The sequence below is a fragment of the Narcine bancroftii genome, chromosome 1 (genome assembly GCF_036971445.1).
Source record: "Narcine bancroftii isolate sNarBan1 chromosome 1, sNarBan1.hap1, whole genome shotgun sequence".
Classification (NCBI taxonomy): Eukaryota; Metazoa; Chordata; class Chondrichthyes; order Torpediniformes; family Narcinidae; genus Narcine; species Narcine bancroftii.
In genome coordinates this window covers 446,314,664-446,338,246 of record NC_091469.1, presented here as the reverse complement: position 1 = coordinate 446,338,246, position 23,583 = coordinate 446,314,664, and the positions used below count along the sequence as shown (strand labels likewise).

Genomic DNA, 23,583 nt, shown 5'->3' with positions numbered 1-23,583 from the left:
TTCACCCTTTCCAGCAGGGGGTCGGTCATGCTTCTCCTCACGTGCTTCCTGAGAACTGGACCATGAGTGGTGCGCCAGGTTGGGAGTGTAGTTCCCGATGCCGATCTTCTTTCAAAATTAAATAGGAGCTCATAAGGAGTAGCGTTGGTCGCGGTACATAGTAGCGACTGGATGGAATGGAGCGCCATAGGGAAGATTTCCTGCCACCGTGATTCTGGAAGGCCTTTCGACTTCAGGGCTAGTTTGACAACCTTCCAAACCATGGCGTTCTCCTTTTCAACATGCCCGTTCCCCCGGTGGTTGTAGCTAGTAGTCCTGCTGGGTGCAATGCCCCTCACCAGCAGGTACTGACGTAGCTCGTCACTCATAAAGGATGAGCCCGGGTCACTATGAATATAGCTGGGATACCTGAACAGGGCAAAAATGAAGTCTAGGGCCTTTATGACTGATGAAGTGGATGTGTCTGGTCATGGAATGGTGAACAGGAAGCGGGAGTGATAGAGAGGAAAAAAAGAGTTCCCATTCGTGGAGGGGAGAGGGCCCTTAAAATCGACACTAGGCCATTCAAAGGGCCTGGGTGACTTGATCAGGTGTGCCTTTTCGGGGCGGTAGAGTGTGGCTTGCCCTCTGCACAGGCCTGGCAAGACTTGGTCATTACCTTGACATCTTCCATGGAGTAGGGCAGATTGTGAGCCTTGACAAAATGAGCCATGTGGGTGAACCCTGGATGGCAGAGCTCATTATGCAGAGACCGCAGCTGACAAGTGTGTGCAGAGGCACAGTTTCCTCTGAATAAGGCATCTGGAGGGTCTTTAAAAGCTCCTGGCCGATAGGCAATGCCATAATTGTAGGTGGAGAGCTCGATCCTCCATTTAGAAATCTTGTCATTTTTGATTTTTCCCCTCTTGACATTATTAAACGTGAACGCGACCAAGCACTGGTCAGTGATGAGCATAAATTTCCTACCAGCCAGGTAGTGTCTCCAGTGCCTCATGGTTTCTACAATGGCTTGAGCTTCCTTTTCCGCAGATGGATTCCGGAGCTTGTGGCCTTTTAATGCAACCAGCCTGCCCTTCTGGTTGAGGGTAGCAGCCAGGGCTATGTCTGAAGCGTCGCTTTCCACTTAGAAAGGTGCATTCTTGTCCTCCGTATGCATGGCGGTTTTTGCTATGCCATATCAGAGGTAGTTAAAAGCCGTTTGGGCTTCAGCCGAGTGGGGGATATTAGTGGCTTTTAAGAGAGGGTGAACCTTATCTGCCTATTGAGGGATGTAATATGAGAAAAACCCCAGGCATCTCCTCAAAGTCTTTATGGTCCTGGGAACGGGGAGCTCTAACAGGGGGCGCATCCTATGGGGATCAGGGCTAATGATGCCATTTTCCACCACGTAGCCCAGGATAGCCACATGTTTCATCCTGAACACACCCTTGTCAGAATTATAAGTGAGGTCCAGGGCTTTTGTCGCATGGAGAAAGCTCTGGAAGTTGGCGTCATGATCTCCCAAGGTGTGGCCACAGATGGTGGCATTATCAAGGTAGGGGAAGGCAGCCTTCAACCCATACTCATCCACCATTCTGTCCATCTGCCTCTGGAATATAGAAACCCCGTTAGTAGTACCGAAAGGGAACCTCCGGAATTGATAGAGACGACTGTTAGCCTCAAATGCCCGATATGGACAGTCTTCAGAATGGATTGGTAGCTGGTGATAAGCAGCATTCAGATCAATGTTCAAATAGACCCGAAACTGCGCAATATCATTCACCATGTCTGAAATTCAACAGAGTGTGTACCGATTAATAGTTTGGCTATAGTCAATTACTAGCCTGGACTTGTTTTCCCCTTTTACCACTACCACTTGCATTCTCCACGGGCTGGTGCTCTCATGTTTTTAAGGTAACACGTGAAGTCCAGACCCAACAAAAATAGAGCACAAAATTCATCAAGTATATACAGGTGAAATTTTGCAGTATTCCCCCCCCCACCCCCCACCTTCAAATGACAGATGTACTATACAATGTTATTGGGTACATGTAAAATGCACATGGTATGCAAGGAAAATGCGATAATTGGAAGGATACATCTTCAGGTTGTACTCTTGCGCAGCCCGTGAGTCTATGAAGCTTTCAGTAGAGCCTGTGTCGATCAGGCATTTAATGGAATGTCCATTTACCTCCACAGTCACCATGGAGTTGCTGAGCTGGTGAGGTCTGTCCTGATCTAGGACCATCGAGGTTAGGACCCCGAAGACTCCATCATACTCATCACTCTAGTGGCCCCCACCGTCCTGGGTTTCCCTGCGTGGGTAAGATGGCGTCAGCCTCGTGGCGACCATCCTCCTCTTATGATGATGGCGTCGAGTTTGAATTCAGTTTGTGGTAAGATGGCCGCTGAGCCTTTTGTGCAGTTGCCTCACTGCCACTGCAACCCTCCGCCAGCACGTAGTGCAGCAAGTTGGCTCAGGAGAATTTGGGGAAGACTGCTTGGGGCTGGAATCGGATCCAGGAGTGGTGCAGGCCGCAGGCTTCCCCTTGCATGGCAAACCCTCACCCAATGCCCTTTCGTGCCACAGTTTTTAGCCAGGCAACGAGATCGGGATGCTGGCTCTTGTCACAGATAAAGGACTCCCAGCACGGGAAGCAGCAGCCATTAGGGCTGGAGTAGCGGGAGCAGTCGGTCCTTGGAAGGGGTTACCTGGGTGAGCGAGCTCGATGGCTTCGAGGTCATTGTTCTCAAGGTTGGCCTGTTCCAATGATTTGGCCAGTTCAACATGGCTAGCCAGGCCTTTCTTTCCCGACTCAAGCAGTCGCTGCCTCATGTACCTCGAGCGGACCCCTGCAACTAGTGTCCCAGATCTGTTCTTCCTAAAGAATGCGGCCCCTAGCCACTTCGTACCTGCACTTCTTGGCAAGCATCCACAGATCCAGCAGGTAGTCATTGATGGTCTCTCCTAGACATTTGTGACGCAGGGTGAGTCGAAACCTCACTAGAATCTCATTTTGCAACTTCAGGGACCTAGCCTTTAACACCTCGATGGCAGTGTCATATGTAGTGCAGTCCCTGATGACTGCATACCCTTTCATTCCTACCCTCGAAATGACTACAGATCTCCTGAGTTCATTGATGTGGAAGACATCTCTGGTTGCATTCAGGTAGGCCTGGAAGCATGAAACCCACAGCCACGTCAGGGAATAGAGGGCCTATCAACAGCAGACCAGGCTTGAGTAGCGCTTCCATTGTTTAGGGAATAAGCTAATAAAATTGTAGCACGAATAAAAGCTCTCACGACTGGAGGGAGAACAAACACTGTTATTAGCTTATAACCAAGGGTAGGTCTCACAGTTTCTTCAGAAGGGTTCTGGGTTTAGGCGGGAAACCAGGGTAATACGTGAGCAGATTGGGGCCGAGCCGGGAGGTGGGGCCAGCCATCAGCACAACACCCTACCAGTGCATCCCAGTTCATTGCAGTAACATTGGCTATTATAGCAATATTTGAGCTTGGGGGAAAGAAAGCTTTATGAGGAATTATCTATTGATCGGTCCCTTTTGTAAATGTTGGCATGTAATGGATAAATAGATAAAAAATTATTTAATAACATTAAGCTTATTTGTTAATATATAAATATTATCATGTCTGCTATGATGCCTTTATTTCAACATAACATAACATAACAATTTACAGCACAGAAACAGGCCATTAGGCCCTTCTAGTTCACACCGAACCAAACACCCCTCTCTAGTCCCACCTCCCTGCACAATGCCCATAACCCTCCATCTTCTTCTCATCCATATACCTGTCCAACCTTTTCTTAAATAATACAATTGACTCCGCCGCCACTATTTCTCCCGGAAGATCATTCCACACGGCTACCACTCTCTGAGTAAAGAAGTTCCCCCTTCATGTTACCTCTAAACCTCTGCCCTTTAATTCTTAACTCATGTCCTCTTGTTTTAATCTTTCCTCCTCTTAATGGAAATAGTCTATCCACATCCACTCTGTCTATCCCTTTCATAATCTTAAATACTTCTATCAAATCCCCTCTCAACCTTCTACGCCCCAAAGAATAAAGACCTAATCTGTCCAATCTCTCCCTATACTCTAGATGCTTAAACCCAGGTAACATTCTGGTAAACCTTCTCTGCACTCTCTCCACTCTGTTTATATCCTTCCTATAATTAGGCGACCAGAACTGCACACAGAACTCCAAATTAGGCCGCACCAACGTCTTATACAGTCTCAACATCACCTCCCAACTCCTATATTCCATGCAATGATTGATAAAGGCTTCCTCCTTGAACCCTTTTTAAATAACGGAACCACATGCGCAATGCGCCAATCCTCTGGCACTATCCCCATATCTAATGACATTTGGAAAATTACCGCCAGAGCCTCTGCTATTTCCTCCTTCACTTCTCTCAATGTCCTGGGGAAGATCCCGTCTGGTCCCGGAGACTTATCCACCTTTATATTCTTCAAAAGCCCTAAAACTACATCTTTTGTAATCTCTATATTCCCCATATTTACCCAATTTGCTTTTTTTTATCTCACATCTCCCAATAATGCAAGGATTATTGTAGAGTGAAACATGGAAGTCTGCAGACTCTGTGATTGCAGTTATAACTCAGAAATGCTGGAGGAACTCAGCCAGTCTCGTAGCATCCATAAGAGGTCAAGATATATTACTGTGGATGGAAAAGGAGCTGCAGGAGGAGCAGCTAAGAAGGGAAAAGGAGCAACTGGAACTGAACAAAAGAATTGCAGTTAATGAGGCCAGGACGAAGGCTCAGAGGTATCTGGTGCTCAAAGTAAATAATCTAAAGTGTCTGATGTTGTAAAGTTATGTTTGGAGGAGGGATAGCAAAAAAGGAACATATTTAATATCAAGGCTGAGACAGTGTCGCGGTTACAAGAGATGCATGGTCCCAAATGAAATAGGTTAAGGCATGATGATGCCAGTTCTCAAACACCAATAATGACCCCATTGGACAAGATGTGAGCCTGATGTCATCTTGTGAAACAGAATTCTGATTCTGATCTTCTGATTCTATCATGGGGATGGACCATGAGCCTTTCTTCAAGGTATAGACTGGATTGATTATAACATGAAATTATGATGTTATTGGCAAACGAAGAGAACTGGTTGCAAGGGATGGGATTGGCAGCTCATTGTTCATGGTTTCATTGCTTTAAATGAGATAGTGAAGGAGATAAAAGAGGTGGAGGTGTAGCACTGCTGGTCAGGAAGAGAGTGTCACAGCTGCACTCAGTGAGGTTACCTAATGGTGGCCTCAACTACTGAGGCAGTGCAGGGAGATATCAGAAATAAGAAAAGTGCAATTATTCTGAAACAGGGTTGGCATAGTGAGAGACTTTAATTTCCCCATTATTGACTGGATTGTCCATAATGCCAGAGACTTAAAAGGAGCAGAATTTATTAATACTGTTAGAGGAGAGTTTCTTGAAGCCACATATAGATCACCTAAACAGGAAGCGCCCAACACTAGACCTTATATTCACAAATGGGCCCGGCCAGGTAATTGGAGCTTTACTAGGGGAACAATTTCTTCCTAAACTTTCAAGATAGTTAATGTACAAGGATAAGCCTGAGCTTTGTAGAAGAGTTCTAAACTGGGGGAGAGCCAATTATGACATGATTAGACAGGAACAAGGGGCAATTAATTGGGGACACTGTTAACTGGCAAGCCTACACCACCGACATGAGGCAACTGTTTAAGGACTGACCAATTAGAGTCCAGGTCGAACGAGTTCCAATGCGAAGAAAGGATAAGGATGGCAAGGTACGAGAACTTGGGTGATGTGAGAAAGAAAAATGAGCCCTATACAAGGCTCAGAAACTGACAATCATATAGTAATAGTAGGTCTCTTAAAAATATTGATGCAGAGAGATCTCAGGGTCCAGTTTCACAGCTCACGTGGCCATGCAAGTTGAGTGGTAAAGAAGGTTTATAATTTGCATGTCTTCACTCGGCAAGGCATTGAGTATAAAGGTAAGGAAGTCATGCTGCAGCTAAATACAGTTTGGTTAGGCCACAGTTGGAATACAGTGTGAAATTCTGATCACACCATTACAAAGAGGATGTGGAGGCTTTGGAATTGGTACAGAAGAGGGTTACCAGGATGTTAACTGGTTTAGCGAGTTTTGGTTATGGGGAGAGATTAGAAAACATTGGGTTGTTTTCTCTGGAGTGTAGGAGGCTAAGAGGCAACTGATAAAGGTGCATAAAATCATGAGCGTCTTTGATAGAGTGGACAGTCAGAATATATTCCCAGGGCAAAAGTATCACACACTAGAGGACATGAATTTAAGGTGGGGTGGGGGAAAGTTTAAGGGAAATGTACATGGGAAATGTTTTACGCAAAAGTGCCTGGAATGGGCTATGGGGCCAGTGCTGGAAGGAGATACAAAAGAGGCATTTAAGAGGCTTATGCAAGTATATGAAGACATCTATCAGGTGCAAGCAACAGATTTTTTAGTTTGATTTGGACCTCATGTACAGCACAGATACATGGGCTAAAGGGCCTTTTCCTCTTGGATACTGTTTTATGTTCTGTTTCATTAATTAAGTACCTATGCACACAAGAACAGAGATCAACCACACCCTACTTCTGAATTTGCATCTAAAAAATTCCCACAAGATCATAGTGTTAGTCTGAATTTACTGAAAACCATGTTAAACAGGTTGTAGCAGCAGTATGATTTTTTTTGTTTGTTTTCTTTGGCATACTTCCAACTTGACTAGTTGTCAAATCAACTTCAGTCATTCATCAGAATATTATCTTTCATTATCATTTTAGTACACTTTGGATAAATTTTAAATTAAATGTTAAATTTAGATGTTCAATGCAGTAACATGCCCTTCTGGCCCACAAGCCTGTATCCTACCCAAGCACACTGATTAACCTATAACTTTTAAACATGTTTGAATATACAATGAAGTGCAATGATTTGGCATGAATGCTGTATACTAATAGAGAGAATATTCTTCCATTAGGAGAAAATTATCATAATCTATAGTTTAATACTGCATTACAAGCTCTGATCAAAGGACATTTTCACAATCAAGGCTTTGAGGAAAATGGCATTTGTGTTTTGTGAAAACGGGCAACATTTCAAAGTCAGTCTATCAAATCTTTCCCATTTCCCCTTAAACCATCCAGATCTGAAATACCAGACAGTGAAGTGCTGTCCCTGCTACCTTCCACAAGAATTCACATCAGTCATAATGAATGCAGTTGATATAGCACCCAGGGATAGTACTTGATGAATTGATATAGCACCCAGGGCTATAATTGCGTTCATAATTGTTGGGGATGTCAACCAAGCCAACTTCAACAGTGCTTCCACCAGCACTTCTCCTGCACAAGCAGAGGGCTCGACACCTCCGACCACTTCAACACAATGATAAAGATTGCTTACTGGTTTATACCACATCCACACTCTGGTAAGTCAGAATATGATAGAGGGATATGAGGAACCACAGATGATATTCCTCCTGGACAGCCTTAAAACTAAAGCATGAACAGTGATTTGTGCTAATCTTAGGTAACCCCCACCTTCCTCTGATTCCACCATTACCAACTATTTAATTATTTTTTTTCCTTCTCTAACTTTTCCTCCCTCGGACATTGAGGGAGGCTAGTGTAGAAATTGCAGGGCTCTGGCAGAAGATTGGAGGGTAGCTCACATTGTTCCATTGTTTAAAAAAAGACTCCAAAAGTAACCCTGTAAATTATAGGCCAATGAGCCTGACACCAGTAGTAAGTAAATTATTGGAGGGTGTTCTAAGCGATTGGCTATACAATTATTTGGATAGCCACAAACTGATTAAGGATAGTCAACATGGCTTTTTGCTTGGTTGGTTGTGTTTAACCAATCTGTTAGAGATTTTTGAGGAGGCTACCAGGAATGTTGACTAAGGAAAGTCTGTGGATTTTGTCTACATGGACTTTAGTAAGGCTGTTGACAAGGTCCCACATGGAAGGTTAGTCAGGAAGATTCAGACGCTAGGTATTCATGGTAAAGTAGTGAACTGGTTTTGACAATGGCTGGATACAAGAAGCTAGAGAGTAGTGGTGCATGATTGCTTCTCAGACTGGAGGCCCGTGACTAGTGTGTGCCTCAGGGATCGGAGCTGGGACCATTGTTTTTTGCAATCTATGTCATTGATCTGGTGATAATGTGGTAAATTGGATCAGCAGGTTTGCAGATGACACTAAGGTTGGAGGAATTGTGGACAGCGAAGAAGGTTTTCAAAGCTTGCAGAAGGTCTGGACCAGCTGGAAAAATGGGCTGAAAAATGGCGAATGGAATTTAATGTAGAAAAGTATGAGGTCTTGCATTTTGGAAGGACAAACCAAAAAAGACATTCACAGTAAATGGTAAGGCATTAAGGTGTCTGGTAGAACAGAGGAATCTGAGAATACAGATACATAATTCCCTGAAAGTGGTGGCACAAGTGGATAGGACTGTAAAGAGAGCTTTTGGCATAAATCAAAGTATTGAGTACAGGTGTTGGGATGTCTATCGTAGAGTTGTCTAGAATATTGGTGTGGCCAAATTTGGAATATTGTGTTAGGGTCACCTAACTACAAGAAAGACATCAAAGAATAGAAAGAGGGCAGAAAAGATGATCAGGATGTTGTCTGGACTTCAGGAACTGGGTTACAGGGAAAAGTTATACAGGCTAGGACTCTATTCCCTGAAGCATAGAAGAATGAGGAGAGATTTGATAGAGGTATTTAAAACTATGGCGGGGGGGGGGGGGTAGAGTTTGACAGAGTAAATATAGGTAGGCTTTTTCCACTGAGAGTAAATGAGATACAAACCAGAGGACATTGGTTAAGAATGAAAGAGGAAAGGTTTAGGGGGAACTTCTTCACACAGTGAGTGGTGGGAGTGTGGAACGAGCTGCCAGCTGAAGTGGTAAATGCGGTCCCAATTTTAACGTTTAAGAGTAAATTGGACAGGTACATGGATGGGAGGGGTATGGAGGGCGATGGATTGGGTGCAGGGTTGTGGGACTAGGTGAAAATAATGGTTCAGCATGGACTAGAAGGGCTGAAGGTGCCTGTTTCTGAGCTATAGTGTTCCTTTCTAATGGTTTCTCTCTCTACCTGTCCGTCCACTTCCCACACCTTCTATCTTATAATCTTTTGCCTCAGAGTCCCTCTTCCGCTTCTTTCCCCATTTATAATTGTAACCTGAGATATTGACTGACCACTTTTATCCATGGATTCTTTAGATTTAGATTTAGATGTCAGATTCATTGTCAGAGTTCATACATGACATCACACACAAGTCTGAGATTCCTTTTACTTACTTAAGACTCTGCAGCTTTTATGATTCTTTGTCATTATTTCCCTTTTTCCTCCATCCTTTTGTAAACTGCAATGCTACATTTGCCGTCTTCCAATTTGTCAGAACCTGCCTAGAATCCAAAAAGTTTTGGTAAGTTATCACAAAATCCTCTACCATAACTTTTACCATATCTTGAAATGCATTCCATCAGGACCAGGGGTTCTTTTAGGGTCACTGCTTTGGTCAGCACATTCTCCTTCGTGATAGCAATTGAGTCAAGGTCCGCACCTCCAATCATATCCATAGTATGCCTCTTTGGTATGTTAGATGCATCCTCCACTGTGAAGCTCAATAGAGAATAGTCATTCAAATATGTGGTGATTTCCATTTAACAAGTTCAAGCTCAAGTTTATTTATCGTCCGATTGTACCTATACAAATAAAACCTGACAAAACAACATTCTCCGGTTCTTGGTAGAAAACACTACAAACATACATATGGACATAACAAGATTCAAGATTCAATTTATTGTCATATAATAAAGACCATTCAATATTACACAAAATTGATTTTGTCTGCCGTTGCCATCAGCAGAAATTGCCTGAAGCACTTCTTACAGTCAGAGAAAGAGAAGCAAGAGAGGGTCCCCAGAGTCACCGAGTGTCCATGGATTTTCCTCCAGCACTTCCGCAGCCCCTGCAGCCACACTCTAGACCAAACCATCTGGAGCCTGAGCTCCAGATCCAAACCTCTGACACAATGAGGAACCCCTCGGCTCCCTCTTGCGTCTCAGTTCCAATGCCTGGTACCCCTTCAGCCAGTCTCGAGCCAGTTTCTAACAGTCTGCAGCCTGCTGTGAATCCATCAACCACAGCTGCCAATAGCCTGCAGCCTTCATGGGTTCCACACCTTGTTTTCAACTGCCCGCCACCTGTGTGTTTTTCAGCCTCAGACCCCTCACCTCGTCTGCTGCTGTGGACACTGTCCCATAGTTGTCTCCTCTGCTTCTCCTTCTCAAATGGGGGGATGGTCTCCCTGTTTTCTGGTGCCCTGTCCTAGTCCTCTACTTCCCCAGTTCCCCAGAGTCTGTCATCCCTCATCACAAGCAACACCATCTTGGTGAAAACCCTGCGGTTGCAATATTTTAAAATAAAACCACCGTTGGCTCCATTTACAGGCCATTTAAAGCCTGTATAGAGCATACAGCAGAGGACTGTGTGGTTGGACCCCAAGGGAGCACTATGACTCTGCTCCCTACTCTCCGCAGGACCACACCAGCGGCAACACTGCTGTTACAGGGCTCCGGCAACACAACCATTTTCCTTCTCACAAATGATACATATGCACGGTGCATATATACAAATATTAAAATAAATAAATATTAATATTAATAAATATTATTCTTAAATAAATAGTAGAGTCACAAATGGATGATAGGAGCAGTTCATCAGTTGTTCAGCAGTCTCACTGCCCATAGGGGTGAAGCTATTTCTCACTCTGGTGGTTCTGGCTCCAATACTCCAGTATCTCTTTCCCAAAGGGAGTGGCTAGAAGATGTTGCATGCAGGGTGGTAGGGGTCCTCACTGATTTTGCGTGCCTTCTTTAGACATTGATCTCAGTAAATCACATCAAATGGGGTGGGGACGGTGGGGGGGGGGGGGGGGGGGGAATGGGAGACCCCAGAGATTCTCTGATGCACATGGTCCTATGGATGAATCTCTGATGACCTCTGCTCTACAGCAATGGTTCTCATCCTTTTTCTTTCCACTCACATACCACTTTTGATAATCTCTATGCCATCAGTGCTCTGTGATTAGTAAAGGATTGCTTAAGGAGGTATGTGAGTGAGAAGGAACGTTAGAATTACTGCTGTAGACCCAAATGTTACTGAAATATTTTGCTTGAGAAAAATTGTCATTCGCCCATTTCCTTTGGAGTTATGAAACCATGCACATAACGAGTCAATTAGGTACGTTTAAAACAGTGGTTTTCAAATTTTTCTGCTTATATAATTCTAAGAACTTTTATTATTTGCTTTTATATTTTGTGATAATTTACTTTCATAATTTATCTTTCATTCATTGCTTGTTCAGTGATTCTTTGTTGTTTTTTAAAGTCCATCAACTTTCCAATTTTCCAAATGCTCAGCAACTTTGTATGCATGAGCTTTTAGTTTGATGCCTCATTTATTTTCTTAGCTATCAAAGGCCTGCTCTTTCCATCTTAATTGTCCTTGCATTTAACTGGAATATACTTCTGTTGAGCACTGTGAAAAATCTCTAAAAGTTTTCCACTATTCCTCAACCTTCCCACCATATAGCCTGTGCCCCCACTCTGCGCTAACCAACTCCTTCCTGATCCCATTGTAGCTTCCCTTGTTTAAGCATGGTTTTTGATCAGAGTATTATACTCTCCACTTGTATGAGGAATTCAGTCTTACCGTGATAACTCTTTCCAAGTGGGTCCTGATGACTATATTATTAATCTTATCTATCTCATTACACAGGGAAGGTCTAATGTAGCATGTTGACATGCTATTTCAGAAAGCTAAGGTAAATCAGACAGCAGGTGCTGAAAAACTGCAGCAACACTTGAAATGCTGGAGGAACTCAGAAGGTAAAGCAACATCCATGGAAGGCAATAGACAGCCAATATTTCAGGCTGAAACCCTTCATCAGGAATGCAAAGACACAGACTAAAGACCGATTCATTCAGGATTCTGCCTAATTCTTGTCATTGCTAATTTCTATCCAGATGAATTCAACATTCTGCTGCTTAGATCATATATAGTCTCATACTATCACCCTGTTCTCACCCCACATGCTTTGCCGACCTGCCTATCCTTGCCTTATACCAGTGATTTTCAAACTGCCCCCGAAACTCACATTCCACCTTAAGTAATCGCTATGCAATATATGCTCTGTGATTAGTAAGGCCCCTCCAGCCCGGGTAAGAAACCTGCATAGGAGAAGGCCACTCCGATATAAAACCTACGACCCAAGGACCTCGCTGCCACGTCCCAGCTTGCTTGGCCAAGGCACACGAACCATGGGTGTAAAGGGTGGGGCCAGTACTGCGCGCACTGCACTCCACCTTAAAGCTCCTTTGCGCAGGCCCGAGGACAGGTCCACGTCCTCCCCCTCCACGTCCTCCCCCTCCACGTCCTCCCCCTCCACGTCCTCCCCCTCCACGTCCTCCCCCTCCACGTCCTCCCCCTCCACGTCCTCCCCCTCCACGTCCTCCCCCTCCACGTCCTCCCCCTCAAAAGATGCTCACAAACTCAAGCTAGCATGCTGGAACATCAGAACCATGCTAGACAAGGCTGACAGCCACCGACCTGAACGTCGGTCTGCCCTCATTGCACATGAACTCCTCAGACTTGACATCGACATAGCCGCTCTCAGTGAAGTCCGCCTGGCAGATGTAGGCAGCCTCCAAGAACGCGGCGCGGGCCACACACTCTACTGGTCTGGCAAGCCTTCGGATGAACGACGCCTATCTGGTGTAGGCTTCATGGTCAAGAGCTTCATTGCCTCCAAACTCGAAAACCTTCCGACAGGCCTCTTGGACCGAATCATGTCCATGCGACTCCCACTTCAAAACAAGCGTCACATCACCCTCATCAGTGTCTATGCTCCAACCCTCCAGGCGGAACCAGCAGAAAAGAACAAGTTCTACACCGACCTGCGCAACCTCATCCAACGTACCCCTACAGCTGACAAGGTTGTCATCCTGGGCGACTTCAACGCTCGTGTCGGCAAAGACTCAGAAACCTGGCCAGGAATCCTGGGCAAGCATGGCGTCGGCAAGTGCAACGACAATGGGCGCCTCCTGTTGGAGCTCTGCGCAGAACAGCGGCTTGTCATTACAAACACCCTTTTTCAGCAGAGGGACAGCCTTAAGACCACCTGGATGCATCCCCGATCCAAACACTGGCACCTCCTGGACTACATCCTGGTGCGAGAAAGTGACAAACGAGATGTGCTCCACACCAGGGTCATGCCTAGCGCGGAATGCCACACTGACCACCGGCTGGTTCGCTGCAAGCTCAACCTTCACTTCAAACCAAAGCCCAGGAACAATAAAGCCCCCAGAAAGAGGTTCAATGTTGGAAACCTGCAGTCAGACGAAGCGAGAGGAAACTTCCAGGCAAACCTCAAAGCAAAGCTCGACGATGCAACCCGCCTCACGGACCCGTCCCCTGAAACCCTCTGGGATCAGTTGAAGACTACCATACTGCAATCCACTGAAGAGGTACTGGGCTTCTCCTCCAGGAAAAACAAGGACTGGTTTGACGAAAACAGCCAGGAAATCCAGGAGCTGCTGGCAAAGAAGCGATCTGCCCACCAGGCTCACCTTACAAAGCCGTCCTGTCCAGAGAAGAAACAAGCCTTCCGTCGCGCATGCAGCCATCTTCAGCGCAAACTCCGGGAGATCCAAAATGAGTGGTGGACTAGCCTCGCCAAACGAACACAGCTCAGTTTCTACGAGGCTCTAAAGGCTGTGTACGGACCCTCACCCCAAGTCCAAAGCCCGCTGCGCAGCTCAGACGGCAAAGTCCTCCTCAGCGACAAGATCTCCATCCTCAACCGATGGTCAGAACACTTCCAATCTCTTTTCAGTGCCAACCGCTCAGTCCAAGATTCCGCCCTGCTCCAGCTCCCTCAACAGCCCCTAAGGCTAGAGCTGGATGAGGTTCCCACCCTGGATGAGACATATAAGGCAATCGAACAACTGAAAAGTGGCAAAGCAGCAGGTATGGATGGAATCCCCCCAGAAGTCTGGAAGGCTGGCGGCAAAACTCTGCATGCCAAACTGCATGAGTTTTTCAAGCTTTGTTGGGACCAAGGTAAACTGCCTCAGGATCTTCGTGATGCCACCATCATCACCCTGTACAAAAACAAAGGCGAGAAATCAGACTGCTCAAACTACAGGGGAATCACGTTGCTCTCCATTGCAGGCAAAATCTTCGCTAGGATTCTACTAAATAGAATAATACCTAGTGTCGCCGAGAATATTCTCCCAGAATCACAGTGCGGCTTTCGCGCAAACAGAGGAACCACTGACATGGTCTTTGCCCTCAGACAGCTCCAAGAAAAGTGCAGAGAACAAAACAAAGGACTCTACATCACCTTTGTTGACCTCACCAAAGCCTTCGACACCGTGAGCAGGAAAGAGCTTTGGCAAATATTAGAGCGCATCGGATGTCCCCCAAAGTTCCTCAACATGATTATCCAACTGCACGAAAACCAACAAGGTCGGGTCAGATACAGCAATGAGCTCTCTGAACCCTTCTCCATTAACAATGGCGTGAAGCAAGGCTGTGTTCTCGCACCAACCCTCTTTTCAATCTTCTTCAGCATGATGCTGAACCAAGCCATGAAAGACCCCAACAATGAAGACGCTGTTTACATCCGGTACCGCACGGATGGCAGTCTCTTCAATCTGAGGCGCCTGCAAGCTCACACCAAGACACAAGAGAAACTTGTCCGTGAACTACTCTTTGCAGATGATGCTGCTTTAGTTGCCCATTCAGAGCCAGCTCTTCAGCGCTTGACGTCCTGCTTTGCGGAAACTGCCAAAATGTTTGGCCTGGAAGTCAGCCTGAAGAAAACTGAGGTCCTCCATCAGCCAGCTCCCCACCATGACTACCATCCCCCCCACATCTCCATCGGGCACACAAAACTCAAAACGGTCAACCAGTTTACCTATCTCGGCTGCACCATTTCATCAGATGCAAGGATCGACAATGAGATAGACAACAGACTCGCCAAGGCAAATAGCGCCTTTGGAAGACTACACAAAAGAGTCTGGAAAAACAACCAACTGAAAAACCTCACAAAGATAAGCGTATACAGAGCCGTTGTCATACCCACACTCCTGTTCGGCTCCGAATCATGGGTCCTCTACCGGCACCACCTACGGCTCCTAGAACGCTTCCACCAGCGTTGTCTCCGCTCCATTCTCAACATCCATTGGAGCGCTTACACCCCTAACGTCGAAGTACTCGAGATGGCAGAGGTCGACAGCATCGAGTCCACGCTGCTGAAGATCCAGCTGCGCTGGATGGGTCACGTCTCCAGAATGGAGGACCATCGCCTTCCCAAGATCGTGTTATATGGCGAGCTCTCCACTGGCCACCGTGACAGAGGTGCACCAAAGAAAAGGTACAAGGACTGCCTAAAGAAATCTCTTGGTGCCTGCCACATTGACCACCGCCAGTGGGCTGATAATGTCTCAAACCGTGCATCTTGGCGCCTCACAGTTTGGCGGGCAGCAACCTCCTTTGAAGAAGATCGCAGAGCCCACCTCACTGACAAAAGGCAAAGGAGGAAAAACCCAACACCCAACCCCAACCAACAAATTTTCCCTTGCAACCGCTGCAATCGTGTCTGCCTGTCCCGCATCGGACTTGTCAGCCACAAACGAGCCTGCAGCTGACGTGGACTTTTTACCCCCTCCATAAATCTTCGTCCACGAAGCCAAGCCAAAGAAGAAGAAGAAGAGAAAGAAAGAAGAAGAAGTAAGTGATTGCTTAAGGTGGTTCATGAATGGAAAGAAAAAATTTGAAAACCACTGTTTTAATAGTGCCTAATTGACTCGTTATGTGCACAGTTTCATAACTCCAAAGGAAATGGGCCAATGACAATTTTTCTCAAGCAAAATATTTTAAAATTGGGTCTAGAGCAGTGGTTCTCAATCTTCCCTTCCCATTCACATACCACCTTAAGCAATCCCTTATTGATCATAGAACACTTATGGCATAGGGTTTACTTAAAGTGGATTGTGAGTTGGGGGGTGGGGTGGGGGGGAAACAGTTTGAAAACCACTGCCTTATACCCTTGGATATTTAATTTCCAAACCTCTCCATCCAGCAACCACGTTTTTGTAATGGCCACATTGTTGAGGTCCCATCCCTGGACTCCATCTACATTTCCTGCTGCCTAGGAAAGGTAGCCAACTTATTGAAGGACCAATCACATCCTAGATACATTCTCTTCCCCCTCCACCTATTGGGAATAAGGCTTAAGAGTGTGTAAACACGGCAAAAAGTCAGTATCTTCCCCAAAGCCATCGGAGTCCTGAATTAACTACAACAACAGTGATGTCATGCTCCTCTTGCTGATACGAATTGGTCTTTTTTTCATTGTAACTCTATGCTCTGTAAATTATGCTCTTTTACCTTATATGGTTGGATGAATATTAGAGTTGACCTGTTGAACTGCTTGTGTTATGAGCCCAGAGGACCCGAAAACCCAGTAGCAATATTCACCAAGACAAATAGTTACTTAAACATAAGTTGGTTTTAATTATCTTTAAACATGAAAATAGAATCAAACTTTAACTTATCACTATTGACTTACTTAAACTAACTTAAGCCCCTTTTAATTCAAAGTGCACATGTATGTAATGATGGTGTAAGTTCAGAAAAGTTCTTTGGTTCACAGTCCAATCTCACTTCTCTTCCCTTGAAGTTCACTGGTTGCAGGCAATTCTTATACTGTGTACAGAATTTAACATTTATAAAGTTCACCAGACTTTGGTGCTTGAAAGGTAAATGGTTACTGTTCAGGAAGGTTCTTGTCAGTTTTCAGAGAAAGATTTGTACATTTACTTCCATCAGCCATTTCAGTGTCTTGTTGAAGAAACTTGCCATGTTAGGGTTCTCCAGATGATAACTCTTTCTTTCAGGTCACCACAGAGTTCCTTCTTGTTTCTCTTATTCCACCTGAAACATTAGACAGCCAGTCCTCTCCTCTTGCATGAACCACAAGGGCTTTGACCAGGCCGTCTTCCAAAATGAAGTTTTCCACAAGCTTGACAGCTTGTCCTGCCTGTTCTAGTCCCAGCTACTGTTACTGGCTATAACACTGCAGTATTTATTTCTCTCTCTCTCTCTCTCTCTCACTCACTCTGAGAGAAAGCCTGTTTGACTCTCTCTGCTTGCAAAACCACATAACCCTTTTACAACAGCTCCAGACAGAGGCAGCTCCGACAAACTCTTTCATCTGTTGCCTTTTGTAAACAACAATCCATTAGTGAAGTATCTTGAAAACTCTTGAAAGCTCTTGAAAAAGCTGTTGGCCCCGACATATCTATCATGGGGCAGAGATCCAGTATTTCAAATAAGATCTGTTTTAAAATGTTTGTACTCTAACAAACCTTTCCCAATTTGTCTCACAAAAATATATCTATATACTCTGTCACACTTGTAGAAGAACCCTTCTCACTGTATTAGGTATAATGTGACAAATAAACTTTAAGATTAGAGGGTATAGGTTTAGGTTTAAGTCTTCCCTATGATGGAAAAAAGTCTGTGACCATCCATGCTCCTCACGATTTTATAAACCTCTCTAAGGTCACCCCTCAGCCTCTTTCACTCTAGGGAAAACAGTTCCAACCTATCCAGTTTCTCTTTGTAACTCAAACCATCCAGTCTGAGTAACATCCTTTTGGATTTTTTTCTGCATTCTCTCTATCTTAATCACAAGAATGTGTTAGAGATGGGTGCAATTTACAATAGTTAAAGAAATTTGGACAGGTAGCTGGATATTAAAGTGTTGGAGGGAAATGAGCCAAACACAGGAAAATGGGACAATCTCAGGTAACTTGGTCAAATTGAGTTGAGAGGTCTATTCCTGGATTAGACCATAATAAAAGACAAAAACATTTGCAATTGCTGAAATCTGAAGAGGAACGTGGTGGATCAAGCAGCATCAATGGTGGCAAATGCTTCAAATCAAGACTCTGCAACAGGACTGAGAGTGTTGAGGGAATATAACCAATATAAAAGGTAAGAGAAAAGAATGGGACGAGGACTGGTAGGTGATAGGTGGGACCAAGTGAGATTGAGGAATTAAGGACAGAGGGGTAATTTTGAGATAGAGACATTTGAGTGATAGGTGGAGACAAATTAAGAAACATATTGGGCAAATGAATCCTGATGAGAGAGGGGAGTGGGAAGGTAGAGATGAAGGCAGGAAGGTGACAAGTATAACCAGGTAAGGGACAGTTGCATGGCCGATGGAACTGGTTGGGTGAGGATATAGGTAATGTTGGTGAAGGGGAAAGAACCCCAGGTGGATAGATGTGTGGGTGATAGACAGATGGAACCAGGTGGGGAAGGGTAATGAGGATGGGGGTGGGGTGGGGTGCAGCATTGGGTGATGGAAAAGGTGAACAAAGGGAAATTGAACCAGCTGGCTAGAGGTGAATTTAATTGCTAACTCATTGAACAACACCTCACATTGCATTTGGGAATCCTACAACTCACCATTCTCCATCTGCTCAATATATTTTTTTCTTATGTTTCATTTTACTAACCAATCAAATCTCCCCATCCACCTCCACAACTTCATCTGCCTTTCATCTCCCACTTCTTCACCTGTTTCCACCTATGACCTACCAATCTCTGTCTCACTCCTCCCTCTCACTCTCAGTCCTGATTCAGGAGGTCAACCCAAAACATCGACCATCTCTTTGCCTCACACAGATCTTGTTTGACCCTCTGAGTTTCTTCAGCAATTTAATTTTTGCCACAAATGAACCTGTGGGGATGCTTACAAGGCCAAAAGGATCAAAAGTAACTTTGGGTGTTGTTTTTCTGTTCAATTTCTTAATAGATGAAGGTGCTGCCTTTGAATTCATTTACCCTTTTTTAATTCCTCTTTTGTCTTATTTGCATCTCAATCATTTGCAGCTGGAGATTCAGGTTGAAATCATGCTCTGAAGTCCGTGCAATGCCTCATTATAACTACCTTAACTTTTTTTTATGAGAATAAGGGTCAATGGCAAAGCCAGAAAGTATAGGCATCCCTAACAACTCTTGGGACGTTGCACTAAAACTCTCTTTCTTGATCCATTGGAATCCATTGCAGTTGAGTAGAGTGTGGCAGAATTCAGATTCAGGTACAGTGCAGGAATTGTCATATGAATTGGTTGGCATTCTTACATATTGTCAAATTCCATCAGAAATGTTCGATAACATAGCTGCTTTGACCTGTATAAAGAGATAGCTACAGTACAAAATTCAACAGCTCTGATAGCATTGGCTCTTATGGCAATATTTGAGCTTGATCTAGACGGGAACATGTAGATGGTCATTTCCCCATGCACATTGATGCCCTTTTCTTTTTGGGGGTAGAGGATGTGGTTTTGAAGGTGCTGAGACTCACCTACGTGGGTAACTGCAGCATGCTTTGTAGACATCACACACTCTAGCCATTGCAAAATGGCACACACTCTAAATGACACACACACTAGCCATGGATAAATCTTGAAAGTAGTTGAAGGAGAGCTAAAGAAACAGGCTTTATTCTTGCATGATGTTGAGCTTTTTGAATTATGTGGGAAAAACACTCACCAGATAAGTGGAGGGTATTCCATTGCTCCACTGACTCCTGCAAATGCAGTAGGTGGAAAAGCTTTGGGTGTTGGGATGTTCCAGAATACCTAGCTTGTTCTTGCAGACATTATATTTATGTCGTCAGTCTGGTGAATTGTTTAGTCAATGGCAACCACAGGAAGTTGGCAAAGGGGACTTCGCATTAGTAATTCTGGTGAATGTCATGGATCTGTGATTAGAACTTCTCAAAGGAAGAAGGTCATTGTCTATTATGTGTGTGTAATCAATGTTAGTTGTGACTTTTCAGCTCCTCCCTAGTTCCTGCTGCATCCAAACACAGACTGTTTCACTTTCTGTAGAAGTGGAATCAAAGATTATGCAGTTACCAAGGGTAATCCCCTATTCTGAATTTGTGATGGTCATTGATGAAACTGAAAATGGTTGGGTCAAGAGGAACTCCCTGACAAATTCCTCTAAAGTATGCTTAGACTAGGATGGCTGTGATCCAAGCTCAGCCCTGTGTGATGATATAACTCTAGCCTGCTGAGGTTTGTAGGAGAGTGGCCAAAGGTTAATGCCTACCCTTGTAAAATGAAAGTATCTGGGTTTCCTTACTTGTGAGTAAAGAGAATGCAGCATGAGATATTGCAGTCAATAAACTTCCACCCAGCTCATTGTTAGAACAACAGGACAACTAATAGAATGTTGAAATGTCAGGAAAACTACCTTGTTAGTGAAAGTTTTGAGTTAATTTTGTTCAAAATTAACTTCTGGTTCATTCCCTTGTCCTTTTGCCACAATATAGAACTTTCTCCCCACCTCTTTCATCTCAACAACAGGCCAATAAAAAAATCCATGTGACTGTGGAAGAGTGAAATATTTTCCCAAAACTTATCCTGTGCTGAGTAGTGATGTAATGTGAACAAACTCTTTCTCATGATATTTACTTTCATGAATCTTGCTTTGAAGTCCCTGGAAAGTTTCTGGTGAATTTGATTCATCTTCAATTATATTTAATGTCACTTAACAGTGAAATCATGTTTATATGAAATGTAATAACATAAGTTAACATAGAACAGTACAGCAAAGGAGCAGACGCATTGGGCCCCCATGTTTGTGCTGAACGCAATGTCTAAACCAAACTAAAAATCTGCAACTTGGACCCGATAGATATTCCTCCATTGCCTTCATATGCATGTGCCTATCTAGAATCTTCTCAAATGCTAATATTGTACTTTATTCAATAGATAATTCCATGCACCCAACACTCTGTGTAAAACTTTCTCCCTCTTACCTTAAATACATGTCTCTAATGTGTAACATTTTGGCTCTGGGAAAATATTCTCACCGACCACCCTATCAATGGCTCTCATGATCTCGTACCTCTCCATCAGATTGCTTCTCGGCCTCCTCCATGGCAAAGCAAACAACCCAAGTTTGTCCAGTCTCTCCCCATTACTCATCCCCTCACCCCTCTATACCATGCAACATCCTGGTAAACCTTTTCTGCTCCTTTTCCAAAGCCTCCATATCCTTCCTGTCAATTCTGGCGTAACCAGAATTACACATGGTATTCCAACTGTGCCTGCGCCAAAGTTTTATGCAACTGTAACATGACCTCCTTACTTTATACTAAACGCTACACCCAATAAATAAAGCCAACCATACAAGAAGCCACCTTTACCATCCTGCCTACTTGCACTTTAACTGAGCTATGAACCTGAATATTTGGATCTCTCTGTACACGAATACCAACCATTAACTGGAGAGAATCCCCTTACATTTGACCTCCCAGAGTGCAAAACTTGATACTTGTTAAACTCCATCTGCCATTCTCTGCCCATATCTGTAACCAATAGACATCCTTGAACTTTTGATAGCACACAACTCCATCAATCCTTGATTCATCAGCAAGGTTACTCTAATACACCCTCTTACTTTTCTATCAAAGTTATTTATGCATATAACAAACAACAGGGGTCAAACCATCAATCCTGACAAAACAATACTTCTCACAGGCCTCCATCACCAATAACAGTCTTCCACCTCTGTTTTCTATAAGCCAGTCAATTTCATATCCAAACGATCAATTTACCATGGATCCCATGTAGCTGCACCTTCTGAATCAGCAACTATGAGGGACCTTGTCAATGCCTGAGTAAAAGCCATGCTTAAAACATTTACTCTCTGACCCTAATCAGCCATCTTTGTCCCTCCTCAAAAGACTCACAAAATGATGTTAACTGTCCCTTATCTGACCATGACTTTCCAAATGTGCATAAATTCTATCCCTAAGTAACTTTTCCAACAGTTTACCCACCACTGATGTGAGATTTACTGTTGTATAATTTCCTCGATGATCCTTTTTTCCTTTCTTAACAGTTGTTGGAAAAATGTAAAATTAGAAACATTTGTCATTTACCCAAAGAAGTTAAGCCTTGATAGCATTTTAATTGAGACTCTAATCAGCATCCAACATGACCACCACATCAGATAAAGGCAATATGATCCACTGAACTCCTAAAAAACCTTCAATCTCTTTCCAGAGGATTGTGACTCCTGACATAAGCAGTGGTGTTAAACTTCACCATTGCCCAGAGGAACCAAAGATGTAAATGCAGTACATTTTAAATCCAATGTGCCCCATGAATGCAAGAGTTATTTATTTTTCCTTTAATTCATCTGCAAACTTTAACATGTAAAAACACAAATAATTTTTTTTTTCTTTTCCATTCACTCTTTGGCTCATTTTGCGCAATACTGCTTGCTCTTTGTTTATCTTAGAGGTTTACTTCCAAAGAAAGCTTGATAAAAGCCAAAGTTTTCGTGGGTTGTGGAATGTGATGTTGCAGTCACTGGACCTGCTGTCTACCCCAGTCTCAAGAGAATGTTTATTGTACCTTCAGTCTGCGTCCACTCCACCCCTCACTCAGCCAGTGATGGAGCGTGGCACAATGAAAACTTTTAGCTCACACTGTGATGATCTCAACATACTGTGCAATTCTGTGGCATAGAATTCAGACTTTTGTATTCCTCATCCAAACAGGAATCCAAATGCTATGAGATCTATGCATTCTGGAGAAGTTGTTTTTTCTCCTCAAACATCTTATTCTTCTACGAGATTGAATTTAATGGCACTTTCACATGCCCCAGGAGTTTGGGGTGAGGAAAGTGGATGAGGCTTTTTGCCTTGTACAGCAGATAATGTAGCATACTGGCTAAATTACTGGATTAATAGCTCGACGTCAAGAGATATATTTAAATTCCACCCACTGATATAAAATTCAATCTTAATTCCTACACAGACATAGATCAGTTATTCTTAACCAATCTGTCCTATACTATGTTACTCCAGGCCCAGCATATTGACCCAATTCTTGATCAATTATGGATAGACGATAATTGCTGGTATTATCAGTAAGCATTTGAGCAACTATAACAAAAGCAGCTAGTAAGAACAGGGAAAAGTAATACTGCCCTTCCACACCACAATTATATGTGGAAATGTTTCTTTCTTACCTTTCACTGGTAACTATTGACTGGTCCTAACCAGCAATCAAAACCCCAGGCTTCAACCCGGCTGTGCACAAATGTGAGATCCTTCTGGGAGGACCTGCAGGACATACTGAAAAAAAAATACAAAGGTGAATTTTCCACAAGATCAGGAATTATACCTTCTGGGGAACATTATGGATGTGTGCTTTAAACTGTCCAAGTACCAAATTCACTTTGTGAAGGTCCCCTTAATTCTTCTACGTTCCAGTGCATAAAGCCCTAACCTGTTTAACCTTCCCCTGTAACTCAGTTCCTGAAGTCCAGGCCACATACTAGTAAATCTTCTCTGCACTCTTTATATCCTGCACATAATACTCCAAATTTGGTCTCAACAGTGTCATACTTCCTTAAAATTAGGGAGCTGT

At 43.9% G+C, this 23,583-nt stretch overlaps 1 long non-coding RNA gene across 1 annotated transcript in view; it reads right to left on the bottom strand.

Moving 5' to 3' along the window:
- LOC138753572 (uncharacterized) overlaps window positions 1-23,282 on the bottom strand; it is a 29,242-nt gene extending 5,960 nt beyond the window's left edge. The window contains exons 1-2 of the long non-coding RNA XR_011351263.1: window positions 23,183-23,282; window positions 9,340-9,447 (exon numbers count right to left, since the gene is read on the bottom strand). This is a non-coding gene — a long non-coding RNA (uncharacterized lncRNA). The remainder of the gene's footprint in view (window positions 1-9,339; window positions 9,448-23,182) is intronic.
- Window positions 23,283-23,583: the final 301 nt, after the last annotated feature.